The sequence below is a fragment of the Cottoperca gobio genome, chromosome 21, assembly GCF_900634415.1.
Source record: "Cottoperca gobio chromosome 21, fCotGob3.1, whole genome shotgun sequence".
Taxonomy (NCBI): domain Eukaryota; kingdom Metazoa; phylum Chordata; class Actinopteri; order Perciformes; family Bovichtidae; genus Cottoperca; species Cottoperca gobio.
The window spans coordinates 15,314,792-15,331,743 of record NC_041375.1 but is presented as its reverse complement, the minus strand read 5'-3'; the positions used below and the strand labels follow the sequence as shown (position 1 = coordinate 15,331,743).

The 16,952-nt window shown below is 41.5% G+C and overlaps 1 protein-coding gene across 1 annotated transcript in view; it reads right to left on the bottom strand.

Annotated features, from left to right (window-relative positions):
* The window catches only part of col4a1 (collagen, type IV, alpha 1), a 39,716-nt gene that overhangs the window by 21,370 nt on the left and 1,394 nt on the right, over window positions 1-16,952 (bottom strand).

Below are 16,952 nucleotides of genomic sequence, written 5' to 3'. Positions count from 1 at the left end.
ATAGACATCCCCACAGACACTGTAAATCACCACAGTGAGTGGACAGATCAATTTCCATCTGTGAGATGAAACATGAAAACACTGCTAAGTGTTTTCATGATCTAAACCACATTTTTTATTAAAAAAACAAAGATGGATGATCTGATTTGCAAACAGGTATAAGCAGATTCTTTTCTTTGAGCACTTGGGGGCAGAAAAAACAAACTGTTTTGTTTCCCGCCATCCTGTTGGGTCAATATTCTCTCTATGATGCCCAATAGAGCAAAAGAGAACTGCAGAGTCGGGTGAATATTCTCTGTGGGTTTGTCACTCCAAGCGACCCAGTTCACATACACTTAGTCATTTCATCCACTGTTAATAAAAAACAAATATGCACACACTGTGTGTAACAGCTTTAATTTGATTGACAATGAAGAAAGGCTTTATTTCCGTAATATATTAGCTTTGTAAAACTACATGCAGGCAGAATCATCGTCAGTGCAGCTGTTCTCAGCCCTTTCAGTCCCCCCCACCCACCCCGTCCTGCTTCCTCTCCTCTGGGGTCTCCCGAGGATTTAGCCTGGGAACTGGCCTGCACCGCCTTGGCTCTCTTTTCCATTGCTCCTTTTCCCTCCATCATCCAGCTGTTGCTCGACTCACGTGCAAGGCGACCAGCCAACAGTCTGTCAGGGCTTTGGACAGGCTCTGCAGACTTGGGCAGAGAGTGTACAGCTACACCACCCACAAATATTTCTCTCAGTCTGCCTATTGTTCCAACAAATAAATGGCTATATTTCCATTCAACGTGACTGGTTCCCACCTTTCGAAACCCGACAACTCATACATAAGTAATTCTTAATGTTATACTCTTTACAACTCAACATCCTGTCCAAGCCCTTAAACATATCCCCTGTCTTCCTTCTTACACGCAATTCTCACAACATATCTGATAACTGAATCAATATGTGGCTCTAATACCATGGGAAACTACAAAAAAAGGGCCTCACTCTCAGGACCCCCAGCCCTGACTGCCCCCACCCTGTCCAAGTGCACTTGTTCTCCTCTTTTGTAGTATATAACATGTGTGGCATGCTTCATTTCCCATTCTTGCTCTCTCAAACACCTCTAACTCACTCTATATCACCTCTCCACTCCTGGTTCCTAAAGTTTGTTTTTCACAGGATTCTTTTCTGTTATGCAACTTAAAGGAAACTTAAGGAGCACCTGCTTCAGATCACATTAGTGTCATAAGACAAACAGAGGAAAAGAAAAATTAACTCTCAGAATGAAGCACATGTGTGTTTTATTATGGCAAACCTGACACGCAGCAATAAGAACTCCTGGTGCTGGATTAACATAAATCCTTTTCATTTGACAATTCACCAAGGGAGTTCAGGCACGCTAATGCAATGAGGGAGCACACTTGCATATTGTCAGCACCACTCAGGTCAATCACAGCTGCTCGTGTTTAAGCCTTCCCTCGGTCACCTGTCGCTCTCTGTCTCTGATTTTCTTTTCTCCATCCTCTTTAAGGCGCAATAAAGATGGGCAGACATTCCTTGCATGTTGGAGTTCATGAGCCAAGCCTCAAACACACAATGATGGAGCTGCTATGTGCACTCGTGTGTGTAATGAAAAGCCACCACGCTGTGATGTCTACTGTTGGATCTCCAAACAAAGCTCAGTAATCTGCAGGTAGCTCAAAGTAATTTCTCTTATTTCTCCTGTTTGTTTTCCTTCTACGTCCGTTCTGCACTACCATAAATCCAAACACCAAATGGAAAAGGTGGCACAAAGACTTAACTGGCACAATAAGAGAGCATCGTGCTAATGAGTCTTGAAGCTATGTCTGTCAGTATCTGGGCTTTGCAAGAAAAAGGATCTAAGGAGGACCTTATCATACAGATCCCAGGGTATATCGTAAGATGAGAAGTCTGATTATCCACCATGAATACGATGTATACCATTTCTAAAGGCCTACATCATGGAGGATGATAGCATAACCGGTTTACACACAAGTCGGAGATAAAAAGCCGCCACTCCGGCTGTTCAAAGGCTTTATTTTAGAGCGTGTTTTATTCGATTGTTAATGCTTTTAACTATACTGTGATTAATTAATTATATTTTTATACGTCACTGTATTTATCTCTTCGATTTCATTATCTACTCAATAGCATGTAATTATCCTGTATTTAAAGCATTGTTCTAGGCACTATTGTAAATGAGGTCAAAATAAATAAATATCTAAAGAACGTATGGACAGTGGTGGAACAAAATGTACATTTACTCGGCTGTACTTTGGTTTAGATACTTGAGTCCTTCCATTCTAGTTCACTACATGTCGGAGGGTTTTTACCCCACTACATTCAGACCTTAAAACTGACCGACCCACATCAAATATAGTTTTCTGTTCTGCTTTGAGGATTTATTCATATGAGGTGAGCTCATTTTAATTTAGCTGTAATACAGTTACTGGCTTCCTTACCTTACATTAAATGATCAATGATCCATCAGTTCATCACAGTAAGGTAGCGACATGCAAGTTTAAATTGTATGTAAAACAGATGAGCATTACTATCGGATTGGTACTCAGTTTCCCTGAGTTTTTGTATTGGGTATCTGTATAAACTATCCAACAGTCAACAAAATATCTAATTAGATCCTCCTTGACTCCAAAATTAAAGTTAAGGTGCATCACTACCCTCACAGTATGTGGCATGCACGTGTGAGAGTCTCCTGGAGCGTCAGATTGTGAGAAAATGAGGAGATGAAGATGATGATACTCTCCCCATAGCCTGATCTTCCACAGAGCAAACAGACTGAGCAGGAGTGTTACTGTCCACAGTGAATATACAGTGGCTGGCAATGAGTCACTGAGCTCTTGAGAAACTGTACGAGATCCAGCAACGCTCCGCAGCAGACAGCCTCAAGTGTCTCTCGACAAGTGTTTATGTCATTCCTAAGTCTGGATGGCATGACTGGAAGTCTCCAAACTGTGAAAAATCAATATAACATGCGCTGGCAGAGTGTTTACGTTTCCTGGGTGCTGCGGAAAAACAGTGCCTCATCATAACTGTGTGTGTATGACAGAGTGTTTGTGATTGTTTACTGTGACTGGAGTAGGCAGGGAAACACAGGCCTGAAGGGATTTCTTTGACACAATCTGAGATAGAAGCATGAAATTCAAAAAGAAAAGGAGGATGGGGCTTTCCCTGTGGCATGGTACACAGATCAATGAAGACCTCTGTATCTCAGTGCTTGGTGTTATGTGTCAGAGGTGCTGGGGGTTACATCAGTTCAAGCCTCATCCAAAAAAAAAAACACATACTCAATATATCTGACATCATTAGATACATAGGATGCGCCCAGGTGAGAGGAAGTGATGAGTAAGGTTTTCTCAAGAGATTATGGACCCCGGTCAGCGAGAAAAGCCTGTTAATGTAAACCAAGGGTGAGTGTACAGACCTGTTGCATAACTGGATCCTAAAATGAACCATAGCTGCACTTTCGTGGCTGAGGCAAGCACTGCCTGTTACCTTTGGATTGGGCATTATACATTTCTATGAAGTTTCCCAGAATTTAGTGTAGACATTAACCTCACCTGACTGGACAGAAATAAAGAACATACCATGCTTTAAAGTTAAGGGTGGGTATTTAGGTGTTTAGAAACACATTTTGTTATATTTGTTGAAATACTCTCTACATCCCGACAGCAATCAAAAAATATCTGACTGTAAAAAAAAAGGACTGTAAAAAGTTGATCTGCCTGCCTACCTGCACACAACCTGCCTGAGCGCTCATTGGGCGTCACAAGTCTTACTTATAATCAGTTTCAGTACTTTATTAGATTAAATAGATCCAGGGGGCCTTCAGGGAAATGATTTCCTAACTTTTCCACAACCAATCAATACAGCACCACCACACAAAATCAAACTGCTCGCGGGTCTCATAAAATATCCTGTTAGAGACTTGAGGCATCTTAACAACATTTTGTAAAGAGAGTAAACAATGATCGGAAAAGGCAACTGGATTTTCCCAAACCTGCAAATAGGGTCTCTTTATTTGCAGCCCGCGAGGTAAAGTGGCTGCATGACTCACTGCCTCTGTTCTTCTTACCAAAGAGGGCAAATCCACCCCTCATGTAGGCCCATTTTAGCCAACCTCCAAACATGGCAAGTGTGCTTAAATGTTTCCTTAAATGTTCAACTCTTTTAATTTTTGTGAAACAATTACAATATTTTCACAAATTTTGGCCTACTGCATATATTTTGTTCACAGGTTTCATGAACAGTGCGGCAGCAGTACTGGTTTAAACCACATGGGGGTGGAAACGTTCCCATCACTGCCTTGCTCCACATTTAAAACAGCTGGATGTGTCTTTGTACCATGTTAAGGGAAACTGAAGATCTCGCAAACATCTGGTCAATGTCATCTACAGACATTTCGAAAAACGACATCACATTCCCAGCACATTCCTGCCATGACCTCCCACCACGACTGAAGTATCTCACAAACCTCTGGGGTCTCCTGGAGCGACTGAGCACGTAAAGTGTGGGAGGATATGCTAATATCACATCCCCTCATCCCTCTCTTTACACCAACACACACGCAAACAAATTAAACACATTGAGAAAACCTCCTAACATACAGTAATGGTTATCAGACAAGCATCATGAGATTCAGTCACGACATTGCAATTATGGTATAACTGTATGGATTGGATTAAATTAATTCAAACACACACACACACACACACACACACACACACACACACACACACACACACACACACACACACACACACACTTTGTTAGCTGACATTCTAAGTCATGCACAAAGGTTCTGGCTGCTCTTATCAGGAAACAAGTGCTGTGGAAGGCTGTTGTTTTTGTCATTGTTTTCAGAAAACAAAACAAATGTTTTCCTGCCCCAGAAATGTTAAAGTGCCGGTTTATAGAGCCAGAGAACATTATTTCACTGAAAAGATCCCTCTCAGTTTATCTGCTCCGCTGTGAGAGGAGCCTTCCTTCCACACTGATATGGGTTTCACTGAGGGGGAAAACAGATAACCATGCTAACTCAGTTGTACCATTTTTACTTTGTATTCTGGAGTTTTTCTTCTTACACATCCAAGCATCTAAGCCGTTCTCATGGAGTATACTGGCAGCTTAACAAGAGTCCGGTGTGAACTCCAAGAGAGTGAGAGTGCTGGTGCTGATAAAAGAAATCTCTGCTAAACTAAGCTACACACCAAGCACCAAACAGCAAACAAAGTTAGCGACTAGCTGGTGAACATAGTATGTCAGTGTTAGTTGTATAGTTCTACCCCAATAACTTTCAGGAATCCAGGGTTTCATGCGACCAACAGTGCAACCATATTGCCACAGAACTACTTTGTTTCAGCCCCAAAGTCTCTGAGGTTAAGTCTGTCCCTCTGACTCAGTTGGAAATTAAACTGTCTCCATAAAATGTCACAAGACTTCTCGACCATGTGTACCACAAACACCAGCCTCACCATGTGAGGAGAAGTACACAAGTTAGCCATATTGTTGCATCACTTAGTTTATGTTTACATGTTGCTCTATGTTTCGGGGGTTCGGCTGTTTGGGTTGATTTCAAGTTGGCTCATCTAATTAATCTTGATGACATCCAATGAAATGTTGGCTTTGTTTCCCACACAATATTGTGTAACTTTGTTAAATTGAACCTATCCATGAAATTTCACATAAACATCTGGGTTCTTTTGTGTACTCAGTGAGTCACACCGAAATAACAAATAGAGTTATGCAGCTTCTTTTTTCTTTCTTTACTTTTTTCCTGCATTGAAGTGAGTTTGACAAGCTCCTGTGTCCTTTTACCACAGTGGTGTAGTACGTCTAAGATGCTTAACCTGTGTAAGTCACCCTATAAAGACATGCTCATGGCGTTAAACCAGAGATCATGGCTTCCATATGGAGACAATCAGGATAGTTTTACTCCATAAACGTCAGAAGGATCTCACTTGGCAGCAGGGCTCATTAAGCAACACAAAATGAGACAGTTATGGAGCACATTGCGATTCAGGCAATACAATACCTTGTGATAAATGTAGCAGCAACATATAGATCAGTCTCTCGGCACTGTTTACTTATTCCAGCTTTTTGTGGTTTGAGGCTTTTATTTGTGGCTTCTTTTCATGGCCAATAAGTTCACAGGTGCTACTGACCACAACTGTGCTGTTCCCACAACCGTCCTCTGTTACACACACTGAAACAGGAGAGAGAGTGAGATAAAGAAAAAAACTAAAATAATAAAAGATGAGTGGAGGAGGATAGATAAGTTATTTCAAACTGTGCTTGGTTGAACTGTGCTGCTCTGACATTCCTGGCCTTCTCTGGTACTGAGAGGCTGGGATGAGAGAATAGAAGTGGAGGAGGGGAATTTTCTGTCTGACTGCCATACTTGGAAGACAAGTCTCCTTGTGCAACTTGCTCTGTAAACAGCATGACTGTGTGCGTGTGTGTGCGCGCGTGTGTGTGTGTGTGTGTGTGTGTGTGTGTGTGTGTGTGGGTGTGTGAGCTGCACATGTACAAACTGGAATGATATGATGTGAAAAAAAGTTTATATTCCAAGAAGAGAGATTAAGCGAAACAATGTTTCATGTTAAGTGCTCCTGCGCATGATTATCTGAATATATTTAATATTCTCTTGATTTCAGTGCATACAATTAATGTAAAGCACAATTTAACATTAGAGCAAATTGGGGGAGAAATTCAGCCTTAAATCAAACCCTAATAGACCAGAATATCCAACTGAAGTGGCTTTTTGTTGCATTAATTTAATAAGAACAGTTAGATCTAAAGGACATGCACTGAAATTAACATTAAACTAGAATGGCAGCCTCTACCAAGGCCAATGGTGCATTCACATGCTCCTCGGATGGTCCCATTGTTGGGAGGTCGTGGAATGTGGAAACATCATGGACAAAGAATATGTTTTGTAGATCTATTTTATTGCTCACTGTTTCCAGTATTTGCGTTACAATGAAGAGCAAAGGAAACGGATCAGGTGAACCATGAAAATGTGTACTAACATTTTTGACCTGAGGGGGCATTCACATGAATTTTCGTAGTCTGGATTTAATTTTTACTATTTTTATTATTCCGACAATCACCTGAATACAGCACAAAGTTCCCTATCTCGCAATGTAAATTAAGTAAAACTTAGTTTGTGTATCTGCCCCGTAATTCAGAGCCACTACAAAAAGTAATGGGTTCTTCCTTGGCCCATGCGACAATTCTTACACCAAGTTTCATGAAAATCGGGCCGGTAGTTTTTCCATAATCCTGCTGACAGACAGATAAACATAGCCGAAAACATAGGCTCCCTGTTGGAGATAAATATAGGTTTTGTTGGATGTACTTAAGGGACTAGTTAGATATCTTTAGAAATACACTCATTCGCTTTGCCGACAGTAAATTCTGCTTACTAGCACCTCTAAAGCTCAATAATTAGCACATTGTATCATATGTGTTTAATCCTCACAAAAAAACAAAAAGTAAAAAGGACATGTTGGGGTTTTAAAGGGGATTGCAGGGGGACAGAGCCAGGTATAGCTGTTTCCTTGTTTCCAGTAGCTTCATATTTAGCGTACAGACGTGAGAGTGGCATTGATCTAATCAATCATTTAACTCGGCAAGGAAGTGAAAAAGGCGTATTTCCAAAAATGTCAAACTGCTCCATTAACAAATGCACCACTTGACTGATCAAAATTCCTAAAAGAGATAAAGTCTCATCGCATTTTTCATTACACATAATTTATACACACAGTGGTTACACTTCAATTCTCCAGAGAGACCCAAGGCCAAGTTGAGAGTCCTATACCTCGAGACGTATTATACATGCAATAACAGGGCTATGTTTTCTGTTTCCTTTATTTAAGGAGTCCTGTAGTGTTCATTTGCTCAGACCAACTTGATGTAAAACATTCTGACTGCAGGCAGCTGCTTTCCATCTACACCACAGAAATAATTCAGGGCTTCTATAACCAAAAGCAGATGCATCTTCAGAAAACTGTTCACACACATAGACAGGCCCAAATGCATATCTGCACAAAACAGTACATGTGCAGAAATACACACCTACAATGGATGTAAACACAGATGACCAAGTGTGACAAGATCAATGCTGCCTGTCATCAAATGTTAGACCAGGAGACCAGAACAGATGTAAGTGGGGGGGGGGTATAAAACTTATAAAAACTGCATCCCAAACAAAATTAACATCAAGTATATTAGTCACTTATCAAATCAGAATCTCAACAAACTCTAACATGACCTAACATGAGCCGTGTCTACTATGATTCAGTAGCCAACTGTGAACAGAACTGCAAACAACGCTCATCCTCTGAGACTGCAGAAGCTGTTGAACATGTCAGCAGACATGCAACATGAGAAAAGAACACTGTACAGTCTTCTTCAGCAGAACAGAACCAGCCATGTAAACAGTCCAACCAGGAAGTGTCACATGCAAAACTAACTCAACAAATGGGAAAATTGTTTTAGACAATTTCTCAGGACCTGCTGCACAATGTTGTGCGTGTGTTTGTCTGTGTGCTATTGTACTGTATGTGTGTGTACTAATATGAAAACCTGGCTGATCTTCAAGAGCTAGTTGGATAACTCCAGGCTCCAAACTGTTCTTTACAGATCACTCACTGTACATGTTAAGAAAACAAGACGTGTGGACATTGTGAAACTGTTGTTTGGATTAGATTTAAGAAAAAGAGCCCTAAGAAGTCCACAAATTCAATAAAACAATATCATTATAATTTTAAAAAATGCTTTAGTTATCATGACAACGCTTAACACAATTGGTGCCCTTTCACTAAACTGCATTTAGGCAAATTCCAAAGCATGTTAGTGCTTACAACATACCCAATACAATAATCCTGCCTTAGATTACAAAGGTCCCTGACCCCTCCTAATCAACTAGTCGATCTGCACCCCATTCTGACCAGGAACAAATGACTCTCACAGACTCATCCTGTCGACCTGTAACCTCTGGTCAGGCCATTAGAGGGGATTTAGACATTCAAACAGAGCTTGGGTCATCTTGATAACTCTGCTCTTCTTCAGTGTCTGAGTGTGAATGAAATGATACCTTGTTAACAAATTAAGCAAGACTGCTATTGGCCTCAGAAGCGACTTTCCTGCTCTAACTACTGCACAAAGACACACATGCACACTCAATCACTCCTCCCAAGAACAGCTGATGCAGTTTTGCCCTCTAGCCGACTCTTTGTTGAGGATACAAGACACTTTAGTACTCAAATGCAGGAGATGCTGTGTTCCTTTCATAGAAAACATGCATGTGAGAAGTCAGAAATCTGGTGAGCTAACTGAGATTGATCATGTTACAGTTGTGTTGTCTCAGCCAGTGGGAGAGAGGGGCTTTTTGGTTTGTGTGCAGGGCTCTGTTCACGTGCCCACACATCACTGGTCTGAGCGGTTATTGTTCCACAAAGTAAAAAAAAAACATTCCTCTACAATCCCACAGGAACAGGATAGGTAGGCAACTACACAAAAACATCAAATCAAAAGCTCTCTCTGCATAACTTCATATTGTTTGCAGCTGCATCAGTTTTGGATGCCTCTGACATAAATAATAACTGACAATAATCTGGAACAGAGTTTGCATTTTGTCACTGCTAACAAATCTGGTATTGAGGCAGTGAGAGGGAGAACATGGTCAGGGGCTGGTGGACACCGATAGAGTAGGGGAGAGAAAGTAACAACTACTTTGTTAAGACGTTTGTTTTCTCTGAGAAACTGCCAGTTCAGTTCATGTGAGCGGCTGTAGAGCTCTGAGGACTTCAGCTCTGCCTGTCGCTCCTTTGAATGTGCAGCACTGTGCCACAGGATGTAGGATGTAGGAAGTCATTCTTTCTCTAAGGAGGAAGGCCTCTTCCTTGCCTTTTATGCTCACAAAGACAAGAAGGGGTTGGGTCAGCCTCGCGTCTCTCTCAGGAGTGCTCTGGTATCTGGGATAGCGTCAGCACGAGGGCAAGGAATGACCTCTGTGACTTTGTACCAACCAGAAATTCCAACTAGGAATATTCTCACACTCACTTATTCCCCTTAGTTTTGCTACTCGGCTTGTTTCGTAAATTTACATGAAAGAAGTAATTTCACCGCATTAGTTTGAAAGTTTTATAAGACAAAGAGTCTTCAGCCATTATAGCTGATCTGTGAATCTGTACTTATAGGGACAGCGGTGCATTGGGTTATATGCTAGTAGTATATACTTCATCAATGAATGTCAGTATTAAAATGTTGTGCCAATCCATTAAATAGATAATGAGACATTTCACAGGAACTGATAACTGCTGCTGGTGGCACAAGAGGTAAGACCAGGGAATCACTAAATTAGGACTCATCCTGCGGGGAACACAAATGTTTTTGACAACCCATCCAGTAGTTGTTGAGATATTTCAGACAGACAGACCAACATCGTCATCCCATAAAAACTTAAACTGAAAAGAAAATCAAGTCTCTAGCTTTCTCTTTAAAAAAAACACACGTTACATGTAAGCATCTGGGATTTGTGTTAATAATTTATACAAAGAAGCATTACCATCACTGTTATACAGGGCGACACAATGCATCCATCAGGGAGTATGCATATACAGGAAATGTGTGCGCATGTAAGCTCTATTTCACACCCTTTTTAACAAAGGCTTTTCCATTTGTGCATGCTCCACATATGTTGGTGTTGTTTCTTCCCAATGAGGAAATTACCCCTCATCAGAAACACATAATCGAGGCACTACAGGAGTAGGAATAAGTGTGAGAGCGAGAGGAAATTCCAGGGACAAGAGAAAGACAGCCTTTATCCCTGCACTTCTCTGCAACAAACTAATTGGGACTAATAATGGAGCTCTTTAGGCCCATTACCATACACTTTAGATGATAGCTGATAGACAGAGCGGCTCTCTATTGTTCTGCTATTTCCATGTCAGGCCTTATCTCTTCCATCAACTTTACATCACATCCGTCTGGGCATATGGAGACTGGAATTTAAAGATTTCCCCGTTTTGATGCCTTAGAGATGCCGAACCATGACAACAGATCTGCGCCCGTATCAGTAAAAAATATCTCAACTCAGCTATGCATTGAAAGATTAGCATATCTCATCTTCTCCTGATGTGAGCCACGGGATGTGACTGGCTTAGCTCATTTCCAGTTATTTGATTAAGCCCTTTGTTTCTGAAATGCTTTCGTAAAATAACACCTAATGAACAATCTTCATTGTCCAGCAAGTTGACAGAGCACGACCACCAGCAGCAACACAAGGAGAAGATGGATGAAGCATCTGTTCTTCCAGGAAATAGGTTCAAAGCTCTGGGTATGGATACACAGGCACTCTCAGGTCCTCTGAATTATAGTCTGCTATTTCTATCAATCCTTTGTAAATTTAGTGCCCTAACAGTCCAGAACTACCGTGTCTGGTGAAAACACTTAGTAACTGTAGCTCAGTTAAGAGTGTGTAGGAATATGTGAGGTCTGCAGTGAGAGCTGTAACGTACAGATAGCGTTAAAAACCAGATTGCACCACTTTAGAAATCACTGTCATGTTCATCTGACAGAAATAAGAAATGTCTCCATTCTAATGCTCAGACTTGTTGAAAGGCGCCACACAGCACATTCTGGCAAGAGCATTAATCGGTTCACTGTTAATGGGACAAATATGAAGCATGTGCCTGTGTCATCTGTAATATCATGTGGTCTTACTGTAAGTGTCTCAGCACCGGCGACGTTCAGTTTCCTGGTTGAATGTACCATCACTAACTGCATCAGATACACACTCAACACACATACTAACCTTGATCTCAAGTGTGTGTGAGAGAGGAATCTGTAGGCGTGTAGCTCCCTCTGGCAAGACACTGTGTAGCATGTGATGCCTCATTTGTTAATCAAATCTTCTAATGTGAGTATGCTGCTGATTTGCGAGAAACGAGCACATAGGATTTTAAAATCGTTATAATGCGAGCGTGGACTTCAACCCAAAAAAATAGCTGGAGATCGTTCTTGGACAGGGTCGTACTATAATGAGGAGGGTGTAATGAACAGGGCATTGTACTTGGACCGTGTTTGAGGTGATGTGCAACTAGCGCAGATGATCGTTGTAGGTTTTCAAAGTTAGAAATTAGTTGTTTGCTAATGAAGAAAGAAGTCTTCATGACCTGCCATGGTTTTAGTTGCATGTGTTGAGAGGGAACTACCATGAACCTGTCCAACTGTGTCATTTCTCTACCCATGTTTTCACTTTTTCTCAAATGCCCTCCTAACTTTATTATGTTTCCTTAGCTCTGTGATTGAACTACTTAGATGATGACAGGCTGTATTAAAGTGAAATTAAAACTCTTTCCACATCCACTTCCATGAACAATTGAATTTGTCATGGATTTATTTTGTAATTGCTACACCTCAATCTGTTATCTGCAGGGATCTTTTATCATTGGCCAAACCACAAACACCCTGACAGACCTGCTGGTGTAACATCAGTTCAGGAACATTCAGTTCTGCAGTGTGATATGAACAAACAGCTATTAATTTGAGCCCCCTCAGATTTGATCTACATTTGATTTGAATGATTTGAAACGGTCTTTTTCTTACAGTTACCCTGAGGTGTTCTTCTTCTGCATGAGAGGCAGATTAATGACTTAAAAAGGCAAATAATTCATGTAGATAACTATGTCATCATGTTGACAGAGGGAGAAGGGACAAACTCTATGATGTTTATCCGAGAAGATCCAGCTCTACATGTGTATTTATATTAGAGGAAGAAGAGGGGCACTTTAATCCAAAAATAGAAGTAGTTGCTTCTCCAATTTGATTGTTGCCATCATTGGTATGTTGTATTATATATTTACACGCACGCACGCACACACACACGCACACGCACGCACGCACACACGCACGCACACACACACACACACACACACACACACACACAGGAGAATGCAGGAGAAAGAGACTGATTTTCTGTGTAATAAGATGCTCAGGCTGAGTTGCATTCATGATCACTCTATGTCATAGGTCTTCAACAGGGGGTCAGGGTTAGGGGTTGCAAAATGGTTTGTTGATAAAGTAAATTTTATAAAAAAAAACAAAGAAAACATTTATTTATTTATTTTCTTTTATGCTTTGTGCATTCACATTCCCTTCTCTGCGGGACTTCGCTCCTGGCACACACACCTACAGTCAGAGACAGAGCGGAGGAAAGGAGAGGGGTGAACTAAAAGAAATGTGCGCCACGCACGCATGGTGCCGTTAAAGATGTATATCTTTAATAGACTTTTTTCTGCAATCTCACAGAGGAATTTGGTCAGGTCATCAACGCAAAGCAAAACTTCTCCTTATCCAGATAATTGATTCTAGCAAACACACAACAATCCATTTACAGACACGCCCAGACCCAGAACACTACATACAGAATAACCACCAACTGTAATGTTGTCTATGTTGTCTGGAAGGGTTATAATGATAAAGTAGTCTAACATTTGTATTGTACGGAAACCTTCACTAAACACTATTCTTTAGTCTTTTGCCTCTCGTTTGTGTCTAAAATGAGACACTAAGAAGAAAGATGTTCAGGCAAACAACTGACGGAGAGGACAGCTGAAGGAAGAGCCAGCCAAAATGTTAACTCTTTACTTTATGTGGACCAATAAAAAAAACGAAAACAGAAAGTCATAAATCTAATGATATCATCATCAATGTCTTTATTATCCTCCATCAGTTGGACAATTTGGCAGTGGCGGGTGAAAGAGCAGGTCAAGGTCCGGAGAGTGAGACTAAAAGATTTGCTACGGGGTATCATCTCTGTCTCCGAACCACATTCCTCCACTTCTCGGGCTCACAAGCTCACCAACTCCTTCTCTCCCTCCCCTAGCAGCCTCTCCCTCCATCCCTCCATCACTCTCCACCTCCCACTTCCCTGTCAGACCGACGTATCCATTACGCCATCTCCGTCCAAACCACAAATGACATTTATGACTCGCCAATTTCACAGTTAAATAGCACTTTCACCATAACAATACACCTCTGGGAAGTAACCGATCTCGAGGATAAACACAAGCTGATCTTGAGGTACATTAAGTGCGGAAAATATTACCGTGGAACAAAAGATGTGTGTGAAAATGAAAATGTGACACATCTCAATGAAATGCCTTTTCAGTAATGTTTGGACCACAGGGAATCTAAAAGGGCTTTACTGTGCTTAACTTCCACTTAATCCTCTCCTGATTTGGTACAGACAGGGAACACACAGAAAGAAACACACACAGGCAGAAAGTGGGGCATACCTGCCACGCTACTTGAGTTTCAAGGCCAGGGAAGAATTAGCTTTGCCACCCAGAGACAGAGCCTGTCAAAATACGGGGACACAAACACAATCACAACTCTTCCAAACGTAGGCATTTTTACAACACTTGAGGATAGGGGTCAGGCAGGTTGTGCCTTACCAGGGTGCATTGCTCGGTTGGTGGCCGATCACAGTGACAGGGTCAGCTGTTGTCTCTCTGGGGGGTGTTACTTCTATTTTTTGTAGCTCTTGACCTCATACTTCTCATTTCTAGCTATACTTCCCGTCCATGTTGATACCCTCCTTAGTTACACACTCTTGTGTCAGTAAAAGAGCATTCTGGTACATTCCATAACATAGTTTAACCTTTCATTAGTAAGTTACGTGTTTTTATCCTTTGTTAATATATCTTTAAGTAATTTACACACATTGCGCATATGGTCATTTACTTTATCCTCCAATACTTAGAATGGAAAGGCCGAGAGATGAACAGGCCTACTGATTCTCAACCTACTTGACAGGGTTGATGTGGTTGCTGTACAGGATCAGACTCAAACCAAACTACAAGCAGCCTTGTCGGCACGTTGGGCAGCATGACCAACATATCAAGTCTTGATACTGATTCTTAGCTTAAACAGACAATACACACATATTCCTCAGGCTGTACAGGAATTAGCAGCTATCAGTGCTGCTTCCTCCATATACGAGTTGTGTTCATCCTCCCTGGGGTTCACCCTGTCCTGGAACATCATGGACAAGCCAGGAGCAGGAACCTGGCAGCACAGTGAAACTTGTCTTTCCCATCCAACTAACGCCTTTCCCAATCCCTCCATCCAACATCCCACACACAAACTCTCCCTCCAGGAATCTGCTAATCTACCCTTCTTCCTCCTCCTACTCCAAACAGCTCTAGGAATTACTAATGACTCATTCTAACCGGATTAAATAACTGCCAAGGGAAAGCGACTCTATTCTGTTAATAACATATAAACAGTGGGGAAATATACTCAGGATCAGATGCTGCGGTGAAAATATTGGGAGCAAAGGTCTACATTGGTCTAAATATTAGATTGTTGCTTCATCCTTAATTGTAGAGGGTAAAGGCAATCTTACATTATCTTATCATTATGACCTTTCTATTTAAGTCAGCCTGACCCCTACGAGGCTCAGAGTTATGACATTTGAGGGTAATTGCAGTGGTTGACTGTGAATTGTTTATACTGTATATTCACTCCTGGCCTCAGTTTAGGCCCCACTAATTGTGAAGGAGCCCAAACAGGATGCTCTGATACTCAGTCAACCTCACATCCCTGTGTATGTGGAGACAAAGAAGAGATAAACACTCCGAAGCGCTCTGTGGACATCGGCCAAACACTGATTGATTTTACCACATTCATATTTATGAAGGTGCAGGACACAAAAGCAAGAAGGCATTGAGTAAAGAGATAAATAGCACTGCATTTCAGCCTAGTATCTGCGTCATTGTTCTGGGATATACTATAACTGAAGAGGAAAGCCTCATTCTGTTCACCATGCAGCTTTGGATGGATGACAGGAACGCAAACTTCCTGTTGTAGACCTCCCGTGGGTGGATAGGAAAATATACTACTGCCAACAATAAATCCAGAACGTTGAAATACTCAGATTTCATTGGCGTCATCTGATCAGTAACAAGATGTTCAGCCCAGATATACACCTCCTCAAACATCTTCTCCTCTGTCCAGATGTTTTATGTCTGTCTCGTGTTTGTGCTTCTAATTGCAGGCAGGCAGTGGACAAAAGTTCCCTCTGCTGCTTTGTTTGACCTGATATGTCGGCTCCCAACATCATACATTTCCATCCTACACAGCTCCCTGAGTCAAACCTCACTCTGCATGGAGAAATGCGAACCATTAATAAAGCGAATAACGATTGTTTTGTTGATAAAAATATCTGAGGAAAGGGATGTCAAAGCTACTCGTCCAGTTTGTTGCCAGTAAAGGAGACAAGCTAGAGGGGAAAAGCTCTGGTGACATTTTTTAATCACAAGTCATTCTCATTTATTTTATCCTTTGGCCTTTTATGATGAGAGCTCGCAGCTACAATCCATCACAGCTGACAATATATCCTTAAAAACCCCCGGAAGTTGGAGAAACTCCCCACATGATGATACCAGGCTCCCTTGAGAGGTGTCAATGTTCTCTGAAACATCACACATCCTCCATTGCGCAAAAATACTAACTGGTTAACAGCCTGTTCTTCCTCAACTTTACATGTGACCCAATCCACCAAGAGTTCCTCCCCCTCACCTGGATTTCCGCTCCTCTTGTGTGAGAGATGTTTCCGCTGCAAAGTAATTTTGTCCACCCACGCTTCAAAATGAACCACCACATCTAACAAGTCTTTTAGCAGAAGGTGACCGCTGTAGTTATGTTTATTTCAACAAGAAGCCCAAATGAGGATCTACACACATGAACACACAGAGCACCTCTTAACTCTCAACTGTTCTCAGGGGAGGCTTGAAGTACCAGTTGTTTTCCTGTTTTCCATTAAACTCATGGAGATGATCTACTTTTGAGGCGGGTAACTGTGTCTGGAATAATATTTAAAAATGGCTAATTCCATCTTCATGGAGGACACCACCCCCA